This window comes from Peromyscus californicus, unplaced genomic scaffold (genome assembly GCF_007827085.1).
Source record: "Peromyscus californicus insignis strain IS unplaced genomic scaffold, ASM782708v3 Scaffold_10__1_contigs__length_136768540, whole genome shotgun sequence".
Lineage (NCBI taxonomy): Eukaryota > Metazoa > Chordata > Mammalia > Rodentia > Cricetidae > Peromyscus > Peromyscus californicus.
The window spans coordinates 105323132-105343254 of record NW_026294391.1 but is presented as its reverse complement, the minus strand read 5'-3'; positions in this window follow the sequence as shown (position 1 = coordinate 105343254).

Here is a 20123-nt window from a genome sequence, read left to right as displayed (position 1 = left end):
ACAGCCAGGACTGTTACACAGAGAAACCCTGTCTCAAAAACAAGCAAACAAAGAATAAGAATGAACTTCTTGTACACAGCATGATGTCCTGCATAAGAGTTAGGAGCAGCACCCCTCTTCTTTTCCCTTAATTTTTCATAAACCCTTCCAGAACAAATTTTTGCCAGGCACAGTGGCACACCTGTGGTGATATTGTGTTCCCCAAAATTATTGTGCACCCTAATAAACTTATCTGGGGTCAGAGAACAGAATAGCCACTAGATACAGAGTCCAGAAAATGGTGGCATACACGACTTTAATCCCAGCACTCGGGAGGCAGAGCCAGGCAGATCTCTGGTAGTTCGAGGCCAGCTTGGTCTACAGAGCAATATTCAGGACAGGCACCAAAACTACACAGAGAAATCCAGTCTTGAAAAACCAAATTAAAAAAAAAACAAACAGATTTGTTTTAGAGCCAGGAGGAGGATGCAGCTATCACTGAGCAAGACCTGGAATTTATTAAAGAGAGGGAAATGGCGATTCGGCAGGTGGAGACTGACATTTTGGATGTCAGTCAGATATTTAAAGATTTAGCTATGATGATCCATGACCAAGGTGACCTGATAGATAGCATAGAAGCCAATGTGGAAAGTTCAGAGGTCCATGTGCAAAGAGCCACTGATCAGCTGCAAAGAACTGCTTACTATCAGAAAAAAAATCTCTCAAGAAGATGTGTATCCTGGTGCTTGTCCTGTCAGTGGTTCTTACGGTCTTGGGAGTGGTTATCTGGCTTGCTTCTAAATGAGCTGTGGTTGCCTCAGAGCCTTCTCCTGCTGAGTTGTTTTCAAGGGCAAGTGCTCCATGGAGTCTTGCCAGAACAAACTGACCACAGAAGAGAGCATGTACCAGAGTGTCCTGTGATAATTTAGCTAGAAACTAACTACTAACTAGTCCTTGGAATTAGTGACCCATGGAGACAGTATCTATCATTTATGCATACATTCTATTGATTTCTCAGATAAGGAATTAACTTATGTGTGTTTTCCTTTTTCTTGTGTTTTGATTGCCCTTCATCACAAGTGTTTATTGCCAGTTCTATTGTGGATATTCTTTTGGACAGGCAACATTACAGTCTCATAATATTGTTTTTTTTTTTGTATATACACAAACTTTACCTTTTTATGAGCATCTGAGATAAATTTCCTTCAGGAGCCAGCCTATTGAAGTCTGAGAAACTGTACAATATGCCAGCAATTTTATTTAACATTTTGATTTGAGTTTCTGAGGGGTCTGCTCTTTGTTTTGCAAAATTTTGGCACTATATGTAACTGGGGAATAAGACACTGTACCTGTAACTTCAGGGGAAAAGAAAAGAACCTGTCTGTCGGAGTAGCCCATTGCTAGGGAGTGTATCAAAGGCTGGGTTTAAGTTAAATTGACTTTATTATCTGCTGGTGTCTTTTACAGACTCCATCCCCACACACTGAGTCATTAAAAGTCCTGTTTTATTTTTTATTTTTTTGTTAGCATTTTTTGTTGGTTTGTTCTTTTTGTAATTTCTTTCTTTTTATCTATTTATTTATTTGTTTGTTTAATCTTTTTTTCTATCATCAGTTTGATACAGTATAAATTCTTATCCTAATAGTGAAATGTTTCACTGAAGCTTGCCCAGTGATTGAGTTATCCTACTCCTGTTTTAAAGAGGTTCGTTTCATTATAACATTGTTATAATCACATGGGTACCTCTTCCACTTGTCTGCATAGAAAGGGAGAATTAGGCACAGAATGATTTTGAAAAGCAAATAGGGATTGTTTGGAATGATTCTATCTTGTTCACTTGTGGCTTACATTCCTGGTGGATGATAAATGTTGCTGTCAAAGGCTGTTCCCGAGCCTTATAAGGGTTGCCTGGCTTTGATAGCAAGATTTTAAAATTTAGACTGAAATGGGGTTTAAAAATTAAGTCTGTGACCCTATTGATAAAGCAAAGAAAAGGTTCATTTTTGTAAATAATGCTGGTTTAGTGATGTTAGACTTAGCCTAATTTATGAACAAGAGATCAAACTTGACATAGTTTTAGACAAAAACAGTTTTAATAAAAGGTTGCTGTCTTGTAATATAAATGTTGTCCACTGCCCTTTTTCACAGGCCTAGAAACAGGTAGAGAGAGTGTAATTGGTTTAGGCATTCAGATAAATGTGAATTGAGTCTGAAAATGTCAGCTCGTCCTTCACTGAATTGGAGGATTTGGCTGCTGTTGGTGTATTTATGTTTATTTCCTCTATTTCTCTTAATGTTACTTAATCTTCTTCTACACTAATGTGATCAGTAGGGAAATAAGGGCCCAAGTGCATAAGTTTCTTTGCACTTTTGCACCATCCTGCCTACTTAATACAAATAAACATTTAAAAGCTAAAAAAAAAAAAGAGTGCCTGCTTACTGAACACCAATGTGGCAAAATATTAATAAGCAAATAAATAAATAATCACTTTCACAACATCTTTAGGAAGACTATAAAATTTGAATATGACAAGGTTTCAAAAGAACTCCCAGAAGAAATGTAATGAGGTTAGTAGTCTCTTTAAGGTCTCAATCATCAGAGACATCTTAACCAGGGTCTTTATTCCTTTATGAGTTGCTGAAACATTCTTAAGGTTTATAGCCTACCATTCGAAGCAAGTTAAGACCAATAAAACACCCACTTGACAAACTCAGGCTTATTTCCCAAGAAGAAACAACAAAACAGAATTTGAAAAGGCATTCATTTTTACAACTGTTGTGACACAGTGCTCAAAAACCTTTGAAGTACAATGATCAATTGGTATTTTTATACATGATATAAAAATAGTATGCTGATTGATTGGAGGTCAAGATCTAGCCTTCAATCTGCAGGTAGTAGCACATGAAAATCAAAAGGCAATCAAAGATTAATAAGACCAGTGTTTGTTAAGACATCATTACTATACCAAAATAGGATTTTGATGCCCAAGAGGATGGCTGCACACCTTAGAAACACATAAACACTACTGATTTTGAGAAGATTAGAAAAGGTGAGACGCAGGTTCTTTGCCCATTAAAAAATGAAAACAAGCCGGGTGGTGGTGGCGCATGCCTTTGATCCCAGCACTCGGAGGCAGAGGCAGGTGGATCTTTGTGAGTTCAAGGCCAGCCTGGGCTACCAAGTGAGTTCTAGAAAAGGTGCAAAGCTACACTGAGAAACCCTATCTCGAAAAACCAAAAAAAAAAAAAAAAGAAAACAAAGCCATGGTTTGTAGATGTAACCAATCGTCTTATTAAATAAGAAACATAGAACCAATGCAAAGAAGAAAGCCAAGAGGTCAGAGCTAAGAGCTAAAACCTCACCCTTCCTCCTGTGGTGGTCCTACCACTCCGAAAAGGAGAGCTACTTCCTGTGTTAAAGTCTTTATATAGACTTTCTGTTCTGCCTTCTCATTGGTTGTAAACCCAACCACATGACCACCTCGTCACTGCCTGTCTGTATAGACCTCCAGGTCTTCTATGGTTGGTATTGAGATTAAAGACATGTGTATCCAATGCTGGCTGTATCCCTGAACAGAGATCTACCTAGCTCTGCCTATCAAGTGCTGGGATTACAAGCATATGCCACCACCACCCAGCTTTCCTATGGCTTGCTAAGAGCTCTGACCCCCGGACAACTTTATTAACATAGAAATAACATTTTAATACAAATAAAATATCACCATATTTCCCCTTTTCTATTTTAATAAAAAGAAAAAAAAGGAAAAAGGTTATAACTAACATAAGAAAAACTATATACAAAAGTACAATAACTATATACAATATATACAAGTAATAAATACCTAAACAATGTCTAGTCCATTTGACAAATTCAAAGAAAATAATTCCATTATCTATCCTATTTTGGTAAGTCCAAAATGTATCTAATTCACTTTCTATCCTAATTAATCTTCGACTATAACTAATCTTCAACTCCCTCAGAGACCCAAGAAGGAAATAATATTAGCTAACAAAAATAAAAACAGGAAGTACATGCAAGCAACTTCCAAAAAATTGTGAGTTTACAGAAACAGCCAGCTGCCTGGACAGTCATCTGAGGTTTCTCCGCAGTGTTGGGGCATCATCTTCAGCCTATAGGCTTAGTGTATCTGACAGACTCATTTGTGAAGTAGGATGTACACAAGGTCAACAGTTCAACCTCACATTGGGTGAAAGCAGTCTATATACCAGAAACACCTGAATTCCACTAGTGTCATGTCATGATTCAGGATTTTAAATTCTGGAAATTGTTGATGTTTTTTGAATTCAGCTGTCCATTCTTCTTGGCTATGTGTATATGTGGCTTCATCTCAGCATCCCGTTCTCCACATCCCTCTATTCAATGCCATTCTACTATTGAGAGGCATGAGCTTAATTACTCTTCAAGAATAACTGTTTCAGCTGTTGTTCCATTGCACATCAGAAGCCATCGGCCCACTGCCTGTTGAGCTGCCTTCGAAGAAAAAGGCACTGTACCTTTTCCGGATTGCGAAGGCCACTTCAGGGATGGTGCCATATTGTCTTGGCCTCAGAAGATGCCTTTTGATAAAGCCATAACCACACTTGTTTTGGCAAGAATCAGTAGTCCTTTGTTTCATGTCCTGTCTGTCCTGTTTGTCAGCAGTTGATTCGAGGATACTTTGTTGTCCAGTGGCTAACTTTTGCCACAATGAAAGTTAACTCCAATTGCAGTTTTTTCAATGCCCATATTTTCTCTGAAGTAGATTGGTACTGCCAGGAGCCAACATGTCTCATAGTCATAACAAAAAAGAAAAATTTTCTAAGTTATTAAAACATTTTAAATGTCATATTCTGTAGATCTCTGAAGGGTTTGAAGATGACCTGTCTATCTGAAATATATCTGCTCAATCTTGAAAACATATCTAATATGACTACAAGTTCTACTATAATGTCTAACTACTAACTTTCATTTCTTTATATCCTAATAGTTGGTAATAATAACATTCAAGGATCAGAAAATTGCATTACATTGTTAAATGAACGGTATAAGTACAATTAGAAATATACATATAGCATTTTCTAACAATATCAATTTCAATATATATAATTTGTATGCAATATAAAACAATGCAATCCAATGTAAAGTATTTACATTTTTCTTTTCTTTCTTTCTCTTTTTTTTTAAACAAGAACCTTAAATCTAATCTCCTTTGCTTAGCCCTTTTCCTAACCCCCCTAATCAATGAAAATTATCCCAGACTCAAAACCCATTAAAAGACCAAAAAAAAAAAAACCCACCACTCACCCCACACCTCCTCTTTGGGAATGTGGGCGTGGTATTCTTAAAATTGCTTCCCGTTGGATATGGGCAAAGGTATCTTTATCCTGAAAAGAAAAAATTTAGGTTAATTGTCAAATCCTAGGAAAGGTAACTATATCCTTCATTATCCAGTCTGTGTATAATGCCAAAGTTCAGGGTTTATCTCAAATCCTTATTCAAGTAGTCTTTGAGACTGGATCATCTCAGCTAGCCCTCTCAAAATTGCTCTGAGCACTTTGTAGTTCAAAGTTGATCTGTAGATGATGTTTCTCAGCTTAGTGATGTTATTATTGTCCATGTGGAATTGTTGTTGTTGTGGGGCCCCATCTTCTTCCTGGAGACTTCAGTTGATGTTAGGCCTGGCCGTGATTTCCTGCAGAAAACTGATAAGAGACTCGAACACAAAGACATATATATGCAGCTAATTGAAGCCTTTTTTCTTTCTAGAATTAGTTAGTACTCTATATGACCATTCATATCTTAACAAAGTTTAAAATGTATATATCTATATATATATATATTAATCTTGTAAATTTTGATATAAAATTCATACTTTAAGAAAAGTTTAAAGAATCAGAATAGAATCAAAGAGTTGAGATTAGTAATAGAATAGTCCCTTAATTAATTTGGCTTTTCTCCTGTCCCATAGCAGAAGATGGCTCTTTTCTTCTGGCATGATACAGGGAGTTTGCATTTTCCTTTTAACAACATGCTTGAGTTTAAAGAAGGAGAGAGCCATTCTCCAACTCCAAAGTCAGCTTTAAATTTTAATTGAACTGGGACTATTAGAAGTTAAATAGTGTTAAATCTTTAGAGAAAAGCAGAAACAAACATTTAGGAAGACATAAAATTTTTTAGATAATATATACCCATATGCCGTTTCACTCTGTTTCCTGGGATAGATGATTTGTCCCTTTTCTTCAGTTGTCTCATTTGTCCAGTGTTCTTCAGATTCCTTAACCTTCATTCTGCTAAAAGACAAAAACAAAAACCTTTCCCCAAGGTTTTTTGGGGATGTTCCTTTTTGGCAAGTTATTATCTGATTAAATGAAAAGGCATGTGTTACTGGTATAAGTTAGTTTAAATTGGATGTTCATGTTGGTTGATGAACTATCACCCTCTCTAAGAGGTCTCTCTTGTTCAAATCGAAACTTTATCAATTTTGATGGTACCACAGCTTATCTTCTCCTGTAGAAACAAAAGCAAAACCTCGTCCCCAATGTAACACATATCCTGGTTTCCATTCTGAGGTCAGCACATCCTTAAAGTATATAGGCTGATTTAATTCTGTAGTTTTTTCTATTATCCAATGTCTCACTGCAGCTGTTGTTCCTTTCTCATTGGCATTGAGAAAATTCAAAGTTAATAGAGCATTATGTGTCTATTTCTGGTGGTTTTTGTTACCCCTTTCTGTTTATTTAGCATATCCTTTAGAGTTCTGTTTGATCTTTCTATAACTGCTTGACCTGTAGGATTATGTGGTATGAATGTAATATGCTTTATATTGTAATAAGCAAAAAACTGTTTCATTTTAACAGAGACATATGATGGAGCATTTTCAGTTTTAATCTGTGCAGGTATACCCATGATGGCCATAACTTCTAGCAAATGAGTGATTACAGAATCAGCTTTTTCAGAACTCAAAGCAGTTGCCCATTGAAGTGCTGAAAAAGTATCAATGGTGTGGTGTACATATTTCAATTTTAATGTCTTTCTAGCAATATCTAAAGAACTCTACAAAAATTCTCATACTCCTATGCACATAAGAACATGTGCACAAGCCAGGCGGTGGTGGCGCATGCCTTTAATCCCAGCACTCTGAGGCAGAGGCAGGCGGATCTCTGTGAGTTTGAGGCCAGCCTGGTCTACAGAGAGAGTTCCAGGGACAGGCTCCAAAGCTGCACAGAGAAACCCTGACTCGAAAAACCAAAAAAAAAAAAAAAAAAAGAGCATGTGTACAGATGTTCATTGCACTGCTGTCATAATAGAGAACACCTACGTGCTAGTCCAAGAGTGACTAAATGGACTACTACAATAGTATTGTGAAATGAATTGGAGACACGTGTATCACTATGGATAACACTCAGAAATATTAAAAAAAAAGCAAAGGATAGAATACAGGCTAACATATAGTGTTTAATTTTTAATGTCATATACATGAATTTATATATTTTTCAGTCTTCAAAACAGCCTTATGAGGTTAAGTCCTAGTATAAACTCCTAGTTTCTAGGAAAAATGAGGTACATGATTAAATAATTTCTATAAGGTTTTAGAAGTAGTACCATATACAGTATGTACTACCAACCAGGTCTGGCGCCAATGTTTGTGTTCTTCCTCTCTATTGTTTATTGTACAATGCTATTTATACAAAGGTCAAACCATTTAAAACAGTGTCATTTAAAATTTATGGTTAAATACACGTGTGGTAAAATATGAGAGCATGTTTGGAAGCAAAGGTATCAAATCCATTATTGTTGCTACTTCTGAGAAAAGGAAATAGAGGAAATGAATGGGAACAGGAAGTTTTGATTTTTATCTACAAGATTTGATTTCCTTTTAAAAAGTTCTCCTGTAAATATAGAAAAAATTTAAAATCTAACAATGCTGAGTGGTAGGCATATAGAGATGTATAATAATATTTTTCTTACATCCAAAATATTTTATGATTTTTTTAAAAAGGTATGATTTTGTTTGTTTGTTTGTTTGTTTATTGAGACAGGGTCTCAGTATGTATCCCTGGAATTTCCTATACAGATCAGGTTGTTCTTGAACGCACAGAGATCTACCTGTCTCTGCCTCCCAAGTGTTGGGATTAAAGGTGTATACCAACATACCCAGCCTAAAAGGTATAATATTAAGCCAGAATATCCGTTTTGGATCTCAAATATAATGAACAACTCAGATTATAATTTAAACAAAGATTCTATGACAGTCAGAAAATCCTCAGTATTTCAGTTGAAATGCACTTGGATATTTAATAAGAGCTCAATGACAGAGCCTGAGGAAAATCAGATCCTACAGAGAGAAATAAAGAAAACTTCACGGGCTGGAGAGATGGCTCAGAGGTTAAGAGCACTGGCTGCTCTTCCAGAGGTCCTGAGTTCAATTCCCAGCAACCACATGGTGATTCACAACCATCTATAATGAGATCTGGTGCCTTCTTCTGGCATTCAGGCATACATGCAGGCAGAACACTGTATATGTAATAAATAAATAAATCTTTAAAAAAAAATAAAAGAAAGAAAACTTCACATTAAAATCTTTTTTTTTTCTTTGAGACAGGGTTTCTGTGTGTAGCTTTAGTGCTTGTCCTGGATCTCACTCTGTAGACCAGGCTGGCCTGGAACTCACAGAGATCCGCCTGCCTCTGCCTCCCGAGTGCTGGCATTAAAGGCATGTGCCACCACTGCCCAGCTCACATTAAAATCTTATTAGCATACATTCATGTAAGCACTACACATAAAGTCTCTTGAAAGACCATGCCCAAATTTAAATGAGAAGTCCATACAGGCATTTTGGGATTACTTGAATGCAATATTATTGTTTTATGCATAAATATTCTAATGCATAAAGAAAATCATATCAAGAAAACAGAAGGATTCTGAAAACAGTTCCAGAAGTACCCCAACAAACCCCCAACTTCCAGAAACTGCACAATTCTACTGAATAATAGGGCAGTTGGTGTAACAACCAGTAACATTTTTAATTTAAAGGTCAAACAATTGATTTAATGTGAGGGAGAAGAGAGACAGTTTCTACCTCTCTGTTTCCAGACATTCAAGTAGTTACATAAGAAGCCTTAAATCTAACATGCAGTTGCTGCTGCTGCTGCTTCTTTACTTTGAGACTGGAGGAATTTAAAAGGGATGCTGAGGATCTTGAAGTGTGACTCAGTAATGGAGCACTTGCCCAGCATGTGCAAGGCCATCCCAAGCACCTACCCCAAGAAAACAAAAACACAATAAAAATTGCGGTTCACAGTTGAGTGAAAACACAGTTTATTCCTTCTTTGTACCTCTTTTAAGTAAAACAGAAAATAGATTTTATGTCAATATATATTTCCTAAGAAAGACAGTCAAGTGAGCTCTGGATTTTATAAATATTCATGTGAAAAATTTCCTCCTTTAAACATTTTTGTGCCTTCCTCTCACATATTTAAAGGTGAGTTTTCCCATCCAGAATAATTATCCCTATCCTTTAACCCAAGTGAGAGGAATTTTCCATCTCGAATGCCGCTGTGTAGCCACTGTGCCCATAAATTTTCTAATGTATTACTTCTCAATTATTTCCAAAGCAGTATTCACACTGCACTCCTAGGGTCAGACAACTTTGGGCAAATCCGCCAATCTTGAAAGTATCATAGAGACATCCCACGTTTATGAGACATTCGTGGCCTCCTCTCTCCTCCTCAATGTGTGTGAACTCAGCCCTTTGGTGTGGAGATCTGGGAAAGAAGGTGAGAAGGAAGCATGGAGAATGAGAGTACCTTTAAATGAAATTCCCTGACTGGCAATTCCAAAATATTATACTGCAGAATTTCTCTTCCTACCCTGGCCTATACTATACATGGAGGATTAAAGACTTAAGTAACTTTTCAGTTTTATTATATATTATTTGGAAATAACAATACAGGCCTGACATACTTTTTTGTGTTTTGAAGATAGATTTTGTTTGTTTCTCTTTTCTCCTTTTTGTATTTTACTTAAATATAGAGTCAATGGTATATCTAATACATGAATCCATTCTCCTTTTAAAATATAAGAACATGGGGAGGGAAGTAGGTCAGATGATAGAGTGCCTGCCTACTATGTACAAAGCCCTGGAATTGATGCCCAGCATCACATAAAACCAGATGTGTTGGCAAATGCCTATGTTCCCAACACTTAGGAGGTGGAAGGAGGAGGACCAAGAATTAAAGTCACCCTCAACTACAAACAAAGTTTGAGACCAATCTGGGCTACATGAATCTTTTCCCTGAAAAAGATAAGTTGGAACGTGAAAAAGAGGAAGCTGGTGTGTGCAAAAGGTTCAGTGGGTCAGAGTGCTTCGCCAAGTCCACAACCTGAGTTCAAAGGCCAGAACCCACAGGGTAGGAGGAAAGAACTAACTCCCAAAAGTTGTCCTCTGACCTCCACACATGTGCTGTTGAGGGAGACCAGTTCCCTCTTTAATTTACTCCAGGGACCCCTTGAGGAGGGAGAAATGAGGAATACGTAGATAGAAATATAGAGGAGACAGACAGGTAGAAACACAGGATAGCCTTGGAAGGGCCTCGGTCAAAACCCACCGGCCCCTCTGTCTCTACTAAAGGGCTTTTAAAGGAATGCCAAGGGGTGGAGCAAATGACCATCTCCCAGCAAGGCCAAGTGTAGACCATCTCTAACACCTTGTAACCACACCCATGGTCCAGCCATCCCCTAATGCAGCCCTGCTGTGTAAAGCAAGCTCAGATCTCACTAGGAAACCTCTGTGGGCTCCTACATGCTGTGTCATCACACATACATGTGCATGCACATACGCAAGAAATAAGTGTTCAAAACGGGCAGTGAGACAGTCTAGTGGCTAAAAGGTACTTCTGCTACACCTAACAACTTGAGTTTGATATCTGGGGCACACATGGTGGAGGGGGAGAAATTGCTCCTAAAAATTGTCCAAATAGGAATGCTCGAGCATGCCCACACCAACACACATAAATAAATCAATTAAAAAGTAAATAAATAAGCACATTGTTTACAAAAAAGACAAAGGTGAAATCTTTGTATTAGTCATGGCTCTCCAGAGAAAAAGAATCAATGTGGTGTGTATATGTTCATTTGTTTTTAATTTCTTATATCCAATGGATCACATGATCATGGAGCTCTCAAGATCTATACCCTCTAAGCTAGAAACCCAGGAAACCAGTTGTACAATTCCATTCTGACAATCAATGGGCTCCAGGTCCTGAAAGAATCAGTGTCTTGGCTCCAGCAGTCAGATAGGAGGAGTTCTACCTTTACTCTTTTTTTCCCGAGACAGGGTTTCTCTGTGTAGCCCTGGCTGTCCTGGAACTCACTTTGTAGACTAGGCTGGCCTCGAACTCACAGAGATCCGCCTGGCTCTGCCTTCTGAATGCTGGGATTAAAGGCGTTTGCCACCACCTCCTTGCTTCCACCTTTACTCTTGAGGTCACCCTTCCTGAATCATGTGGCCCAACCACATTAGGCAGGTGGGTTACTCCGGTTTTTTGTCACTGTGACAAATATTTGAAACAAATGACTTAAAGAAGGAATGATTTATTTAGGTCATGTATTCAGGTCATGGATTCATGTTCTGCAAGCTTTCTTGTTTCTCAGCCACTAAGAAGCGTATGGCAGAGTAAAGATGCTCACCTTATGGCAGCCAGGAAGCAGGAAGACAAAAAGGATCTGAGGACAAAGAATAGCCCCCAAGGACACACACCCAGCAACCTACTCCTATCACACTCCATCAACTAGAATTTCCAACACCTCCCAAAATACCAACTTAAGTCCATGAGGGACATTTCACAGTGGAACCATAACAGGAGGATGCTGTGGATGTTCTGTATACTGTGAATGTATTGCTCTGATTGGTTGATAAATAAAAAGCTTATTGGCCAGTAGCCAGGCAGGAAGTATAGGTGGGATAAACAGACAAGGAGAATTCTAGGGAGAGGAAGGCATGAGTCAGGAGACACCAGCCCACTGTCCAGGGAGCAGCATGTAAGGGCACACAGGTAAAGCCATGGAACACATGGCAACATATAGATTAACAGAAATGGGCTGAGTTTAAATGTAAGAGCTAGTCAGTGGTAGGACTGAGCTAATTGCTGAGCAGTTTTGATTAATATAAGCTTCTGAGTGATCATTTTATAAGCAGCTGCAGGGTCTGTGGGGCTGGGAAGGACCAGAGAAAAACTTCCAACTACAGGAGGACAACCACCTTCATTTTATCTATCAATTCAAATGCTAATCTCATCCAAAATCATTCTCATAGACCTCAAGCATAGTGTTCGGCCAAAAATCATGATCTCCTTTGGCTCAATTGAGCTGACACAAAGCTTAACTACCAGAATCCTTTTGACAACTACCCTAACCCATTCCCCACTTTGGGGTTTGCTGTATATCATTTCAAATAAACCCCTTGAATATTTTAACCCAAATAGGTATATATAGTTGAGTGTAGTAGCTCATCCAGGTCTTGTGAGGCAGAGATAAAAGAATCACTGAGTCTAAGGCAAGCCTGGACCATATAAGGAATTCCATATTAGCCTGGGCTACAGAGTAAGACACTTTATTTTTTGAAATTATTTATTTTATTTCATGTGCATTTGTGTTTTGCCCACATGTATGTCTGTGTGAGGGTGTCAGGTCCCCTGGAACTGGAGTTACAGGCAGTTATGAGCTGCCATGTGGGTGCTGGGAACTGAACCCAGGTCCTCTGGATGAGCAGCCAGTGCTCTTAATCACAAAGCTATCTCTGCAGCCCCAAGACCCTTTCTTTTAAAAATGTCTATAAAACGCACTGTGATATAATATTTAACACAAATGGTATCCTATCATACACACCTTTATGTGACTCATGCTTTTTTACAACATCATGTTTTCAAAATCTCTCTCACTGGGGATATCTTCCGATCTTCACCTCCCAAAGTACTGGGTTTACAGGTATGTACAACTGAAAATGACCTTGAACTTTCAATCCTCCTGATCTTCCTGACTCAAACTTCCAAATTCTGGGATTAAAGGTATGTCATCACACACAGCTCATGTGGGTCTGGGGGAGAAACCCAGGTCTTAGAGCATGCTAAGCAAGCACTCTAAGCCCTGAGCTGTCCTACAGCCTCTCCTTGGCTTACTTTTTGATGGTGCAATACAATGTCTTGCATAATTTTCAAGATCCTTCATAATCTGGGCTCCTAGTTACTTTTCTTGCTGCTGTGATCACTGCTGTGATCAAATACCTGACCAAAACAACTTAAGGAAGTGTGGTGGTTTCAGTGAGAATGGCCCTCATAGACTCATATGTTTGAATGCTTGGTCCTCAGTTGGTGGAACTGTTTGGGAAGGATTAAGAGGTGTGGTCTGGTTGGAGGAGGTATGTCACTAGGGGTGGGCTGTCTATCTATCTGTCTTTCTCTCTGTGTTTGACTCCTGCTTGTGGATCAGATATAAGCTCTTAGCTACTACTCCAGCACCATGCCTGCCTGCCGCCATGTTCCCTGCTATGACGGTTATATACTCTCCCTCTGAAACTGTAAGCAAGCCTCCAAGTAAATGCTTTATTGCATGAGTTGCCTTGGTCATGGTGTCCCTTCACTGCAGTAGAAATGTAACTAAGATAGGAAGGATTTATTTTGGCTTACAGATTGAAGGTATAGTCCATCATAACAGAAAAGGGATTAGGATTGCAGCAGGAGGATGAAGCTGATGGTTGCATTGCAGTCAAGAAGTAGAAAGATCAGATCACTTCCTCTTTTAATCAACCCAAACGTCTACCCCATGGGATAGTTCTACCCATACTTAGGATTTGTCTTTCTTCCTCAGTTCAAGTTCTTTTTTTTTTTTTTGTTTTGTTTTGTTTTTTGTTTTTGGAGACAGGGTTTCTCTGTGTAGCTTTGCGCCTTTCCTGAAACTCACTTGGTAGTCCAGGCTGGCCTCGAACTCACAGAGATCCTCCTGGTTCTGCCTCGCACCACCACTGCCCAGCTCAAGTTCTTTTTTCTTTTTTTTTTTTTTTGGTTTTTCGAGACAGGGTTTCTCTGTGTAGCTTTGCGCCTTTCCTGGAACTCACTTGGTAGTCCAGGCTGGCCTTGAAGTCACAGAGATCTGCCTGGCTCTGCCTCCCGAGTGCTGGGATTAAAGGCGTGCGCCACCACCGCACAGCTCAAGTTCTTAACTCTAGAAATACCCTCCACAGAATGTTCAAAATTGTGTCTTCTAGGTGACTCCAAATCCAGTCAACTTGACAGTGAAGGTTAACTATCACATCTGGATCCAAGATTATGTTTCTAAATTCCCTAAAATTCATTTTCCTGGTTGGTGAGATGGCTGAGTGGGTGAAGATGCTTCCTGCCAAGCCTGATAACCTGAGTTCCAGCCTAAGGACTCCCATGGTGAAAGGAAGGAATCAACTCCCATAGGGTTTTCCCTGGCCACCATATACGTGCCATGGCACATGAATGTCCACTCATATATACACATAAACAAGATTTAATAAAAACCTTTAAAATTTACTTTCCAAGTTATAGATTGTCTCATAAGAAATTACCAAAAGCTGCCTAAACTTCTACTTCCTTTGGGCATTCGGGTGTCAGGAGCACACCAAACTATACCAGGGGAAACAGACATAGGAAGAATAATAGGAAAGTTTGGTGAATATGTACATGTACACATACATCTGTACTTATCACAAATGATGAATAAAGAGGTAATAATCAGCTATATGAATGATAAAAATGCATCACATAAACGAGGAGTGGTGACTAGTGTCTGTAATCCTAGAACCCAGGAAGTAGAGGCAGGAGGTTCAGAAGTTCAAAGACATCCTTGGTTCCACATCAAGTTCAAAGTCAGCCTGGACTACATCAAGACACTATCTCAAAAAAATGGGTCCAAGTAAATTATTTCCCTTGATGTCTACACCCCTTCTAAATTTGACTCTGCTCCTCCTCATGGTAAGAGGCTTGGTTTATTCTTCCTCCTGTTGAAACTTGGATGAACATAACAAATAAAACACAGATGTGACATCCTGGAATTTCTGAGACCAGGAAAGCTTTATGAAAAGTGGTAACTTCAGCATTTGTCTTTGGTATACAGTTGTCATGTAAAGAAGTCCAAGCTATCATACTGAAAGGAGGCCATGTAAAGATATTGGCTTACCTGTGACAGTCACAGCTGAGCCCCAACTGAAGGTTACCCAGAAGTAGCAGGCTGCAGCCATGAAGTCCAGGAAAGATCAGCAGAGCTGTCCCACCACCCCAGAGAATCTTGAGAAATAAAGCAAGTTGTTTTAATCCACTCAGTTTGGGAGATGTTTGTTACAAAGTAAGTAGGTAAGTATGACAAGCTGGCCATGGGAAAGTGAATAGGAATTCTCCAGGAAGATAATGGAGTAAAGAACTTGGCTGGGAGAATGTTATGTACAAAGATGCAGAGGAGTGAATGGATTCAGCCTCTCAGCAATGGTGAATTGCGTTGAGTGGTTAAAGAAAGAAATATAAAATGCAGAGTAAAGAGGATCTGGGAACGTTAGGTTAGCTGGACCTAAGACTGGAAGAAAAATGTTACTACTGTATGTAATTTGTTGATGAACTTTGGCTATCACACAGGAATATCATATAGGAAACACATTTCTCCTTTACTGTTCCTTTCACTTGCAAACTGTTTTCTTCCAAACCTCTTCAAAGGGACAGATCAGGTCCTTAGGTAGCTCCCTTCAATTTCATTATGTAGAGATCACTAAGAAGCACTTACAGAATTTAGCCAACTGCCCAGGAAGTGGGTTAGAGTTGGCATTCATTTTTGTTTTTTCTTTGCTGTTCATTTATGAATGGATCGAACATTAAGTTCCTATCATATGTCAAGTACTTGGTATTCAGAAGAAAAACAAGCCACAGTTTTTACCTTTTAGAAGTTGAGGTGTAGTCTGATGAGACTGACATGTGCAGCATGCTCAGCCCTACAGAGAAAGGGAAGATCTCTCTCTCCCTCGTGTGTGTGTGTGTGTGTGTGTGTGTGTGTGTGTGTGTGTGTGTGTGCTTGCTCATGAGTAGGGGTGGGTGCATGTGTATGTGAAGGCCAGAGGACAACCTCAGGTTTCATTCCTCAAGAGCCCTCTACATTTTTTGGGGACAGGGCTCTTTGGTACCCTGGTGCTCACCAAGTAAGCTAGGCTGGCTGGCCAGCAAGCCCTGAGGATCTACCTGTCCCCACCTCCCCAATACTGGGTCCATGCCTGCCTAGCCTTAAAAAAGAAGCTGATTCTGGGAATCAAACTCAGGTCTTCATGATTGCAAAGCAAGCTCTTTGCCAACTGAGCTTTCCTCACAGCCCAGAAAATCTTATTGTATCAGACAACGTGTCTTTCCTGAAAAAAAACTTTCGCCAAGATCCCTCTTTCAAGCAAGGTGTAGTGGCCCATATGTGTAATCCCAACACTTGTGAGACAAAGGCAGAAAGATACAGAATAACAAGCTACCCTGGGACACAATTTTGAGAGTGTCTCAAAAAAGAGGAGGAGGATGTGGCAGAAGTATAATTTGATCTGTTTCTACAATAATAAACTCTGGACTCTTAATTGAACTGGCTGGTTTGCTCTCCCCAGCTTTGGTTGGACATCATCTGGAGTACTTGAAAATCAGCATAAACCTTGCTCCCCCAAAAGCCAAATTACACATGGTTAGAATTCCTTTAAGTTCCTATATAATGTCTTCCTGAGGAGCTCACTTTCTGAGTTCTCATAATTCCCCTTTCATTTTATTCTTATAGTTCGGCACCAGTTTTATGTTTTGTACATTTTTTTTTGCGTTGTGTCCAATTTCACAGCCATTTGGAAGTCTTGGAATTCATTCCATGCTAAAATCTGGCAGCTTCAGACTCTGAAGGTCATTACTTCTTTCCGCCTAATTTGTTCATTTTTTGTTTATTATTTATTGGAATCAGGATCCTATGTAGCCCAAAGCCCCCATGTAGCTGAAGCTAACCTTGAACTCTCAATCCTTCTGCCTCCACCTCCCACATGCTGGGATTATTGGTGTGCCTCACCAAACCTAGACTAGCCTTTTCCCCACTTATAAACTGTTAATAAGATTTTCTTCAGTTCTATTCACCCAATATTTCTTTTGGATCATTAAAAATTACAGTGTGAAAATGTAACCCCGAGGTTACAATAGTGACAGTTATCTAATCAGGCATAAAACCCACTCAACCAAAGAGACATCATAAATGACACTAGAAGTTCAGTCAACTACTCGGTGCTAGTGAAGTCATGGTTACAGGAAGAGAATCTACAACTGCCAATTTACTAAACTAGCCTAATCCCTAACAATCTATAAACATTTGTCCTTTTCCTCACAGAGAAGTGTATTCCCTCCTCATCAAGGAAACTTCTCTTTACAACAGATGGAGACCACTACAGGAAACCACAGCCTATCAAGATGCAGAGTTGTGGTGACCAGTCTTTACTGATACATCCACAAACCAACTCCTACACCTAAGGCTCAAGGAACATTGCTGAAGAGCAGGCAGAAAGAGCCAGAGGATCAGGGAGTTTGCTGTGAGATTCTGTCTCCTAGGAATGTCAGAAGCTACACCCATAAAGCCTCACTAACATGATGGCCTAAATGTGAGCTTAATATGACAACAATAATTGCCATGCTGGGGAAGCAGGGGGATCCCTGGGGCTTGCTGGCTAGCCAGTCTAGCTTGATTTGTGAGTTCCAGGTTCACTGAGATACACTCAAAAATTAGACAAGAGATTGAGCAAGACACCAATTGTTGATACCTGGCATGCATGCATGCACGCATACACACACACACACACACACACACACACACACACACACACACACACACACCACACGCACACACCTGCACACACCTGCACAATAAAAATAAAAGTGGAAATTACAGTATTAGTCTAGGGTATAGCTCAGTGGTGCACTTTGTGTTTACTGTCTCCCAACCCCGCTTCCTGCTCAATGCATGTGTGTGCACATACACAGAAAATATAGCCCTTTACAAAGTTCTGAAGTGCTAGGGACCCAGTTTATAGTTAAGGACATGTTCGACCACAGAGTCACCTCCCCTACACTCAGCCCTTCCCTTTACTTTAAAATTTTTTATAGGATTCTTTATGGGGGTGGGGGTGGTTCAAGATAGGGTTTCTCCATGTAGCCCTGGCTATCCTTGAACTCCCTTTGTAGATCAGGCTGTCCTCGAACTCAGAGATCTACCCACCTCTGCCTCTGGAGTGCTAGGACTAGGACTAAAGACGTGAGCCACCACTGCCTGGAATGATAACATTCTTTTTTAATATATAATTTTACTTTAGCTTTATTACATTTAGTTAGCTCTCTCTCTCTCTCTCTCTCTCTCTCTCTCTCTCTCTCTCTCTCTCTCTCTCTCTGCTTCTCTGTGATTTTTCAGGAGTTAGTCCTCTCCATGTGGATCCTCCATGTGGATCCGGGGGCCAGATGTAGGTCAGCAGGCTTGGCAGCTGGCAGCAGGTGTGTTTTTCCAGTGAGCCGCCTCATTCTAGATCAGTCCTTCTTCTGCCCTCTCTGTTTTCCCCACTCTTGTGCTTGCTAATTAATGAGCCCTCTCATATCCCAAGCTGGTGCTAAGATCTCTAACTCAGACTCCAGGAAATCATTTTATTACTTGCTTGAATAATATCACTCACATCTTTGTAGGATGGAGCATGCCATCTTGCAGATCTTCGGGATGTTGCCTAAAAGACTACTGAGGGCCTGGAGTGGAGGTGCATGCCTTTAATCCCAGCACTAGGGAGGCAGGATCTGAGTGAGGCCAGTCTACATCTTGACCTCCAGGATAGCCAGGACTACATAGAGAGACTCTATGTTAATGTCATCCCCCCAAAGAATACTGCACAGATTGGACTCGGTGGGTTAATTTAAAAAGTGAGGGGGGTCCGGGTGGTGGTGGCACACACCTTCAATCCCAGCACTCAGGAGGCAGAGGCAGGCAGATCTCTGTGAGTTCAAGGCCAGCCTGGTCTACAGAGTGAAATCCAGGACAGGCACCAAAACTATATAGAGAAACCCGGTCTCAAAAAATCAGAAAAAAGTGAGGGGGTGAGGAGGGTAGGGTGGATCTGGGAAGAGTTAGGGGGAGTAGTAGGAGGTGAATATGATCAAAATATATTGTATGAAATTCTTAAGGAAATAGTAAAAATATTTCTTGAAAGAAAGCATATTCTCACAGGAAAAATATTGTTATTTACAGGAATCTCTGCACATTAGTTGGACTTCCAGTATATACATTATTCATTACTCAGCCACACCTATTCTTACATATCATACCAGCAGGATACAAACCAGATTTGACTTTGACCTGCAATTCTTTTCAGCTCTATATCAAGGTGTTAGCTTGATTTGACTTGAATTACCTCATTATTGACTCACACAGAATATTTTAATTAGAGAAGGTTCCAGTACATAAAACTACGGGCTAGCAGTTTTTTTCCTTTTACTCTCTCAGGAAAAGAATTCCCTAACAGAATATCAAAGGCTATAAGACAGATTTCTTATGGCACATTGATCTTGCCCACTGGCCCTTTTGTTGCTGTTGGTGGTCAAGTGTGCACTTGTGGTCTGAATACTAAATGTCTCCCAGAGGCTCCTGTGTTTGACCACTGGTTCCCAGCTGCTGCTGGTCTTTTGGAAGGTCCTTGAAGTGGAGCCTCGCTGGAAGGAAGGGGTCACTGAGGGCAGCCTTGAGGCTTGCTGACCTGGCCCCACTTACTGTCTGCGTCCTGATGGAGAAACAATGTGACCAGTTATCTCATGCCCTTGCCACCATGCCTCCCCCACCATGGTGGCATCTACCTCCTTTTAAACCATGAAACCCCCACAAAAAAGAAAACCTTTCCTCAATTAAGTTGCCTCTTCTTGGGTATTCGATCACAGCAGCAACAACAAAAATAACAGTATTCACAGCCTATACTTGTGTTAGGATGTAACTGAGTGGAGAGAGTGTGGACCGGGTCTAGTATATCAGAAGCCTCAGGCTGATAATCCCCAACACTGCTTAAAATTGGGTGGTGGAGGCACAGGAGCTTGTGATGCAGTCCTTGCCATACCAT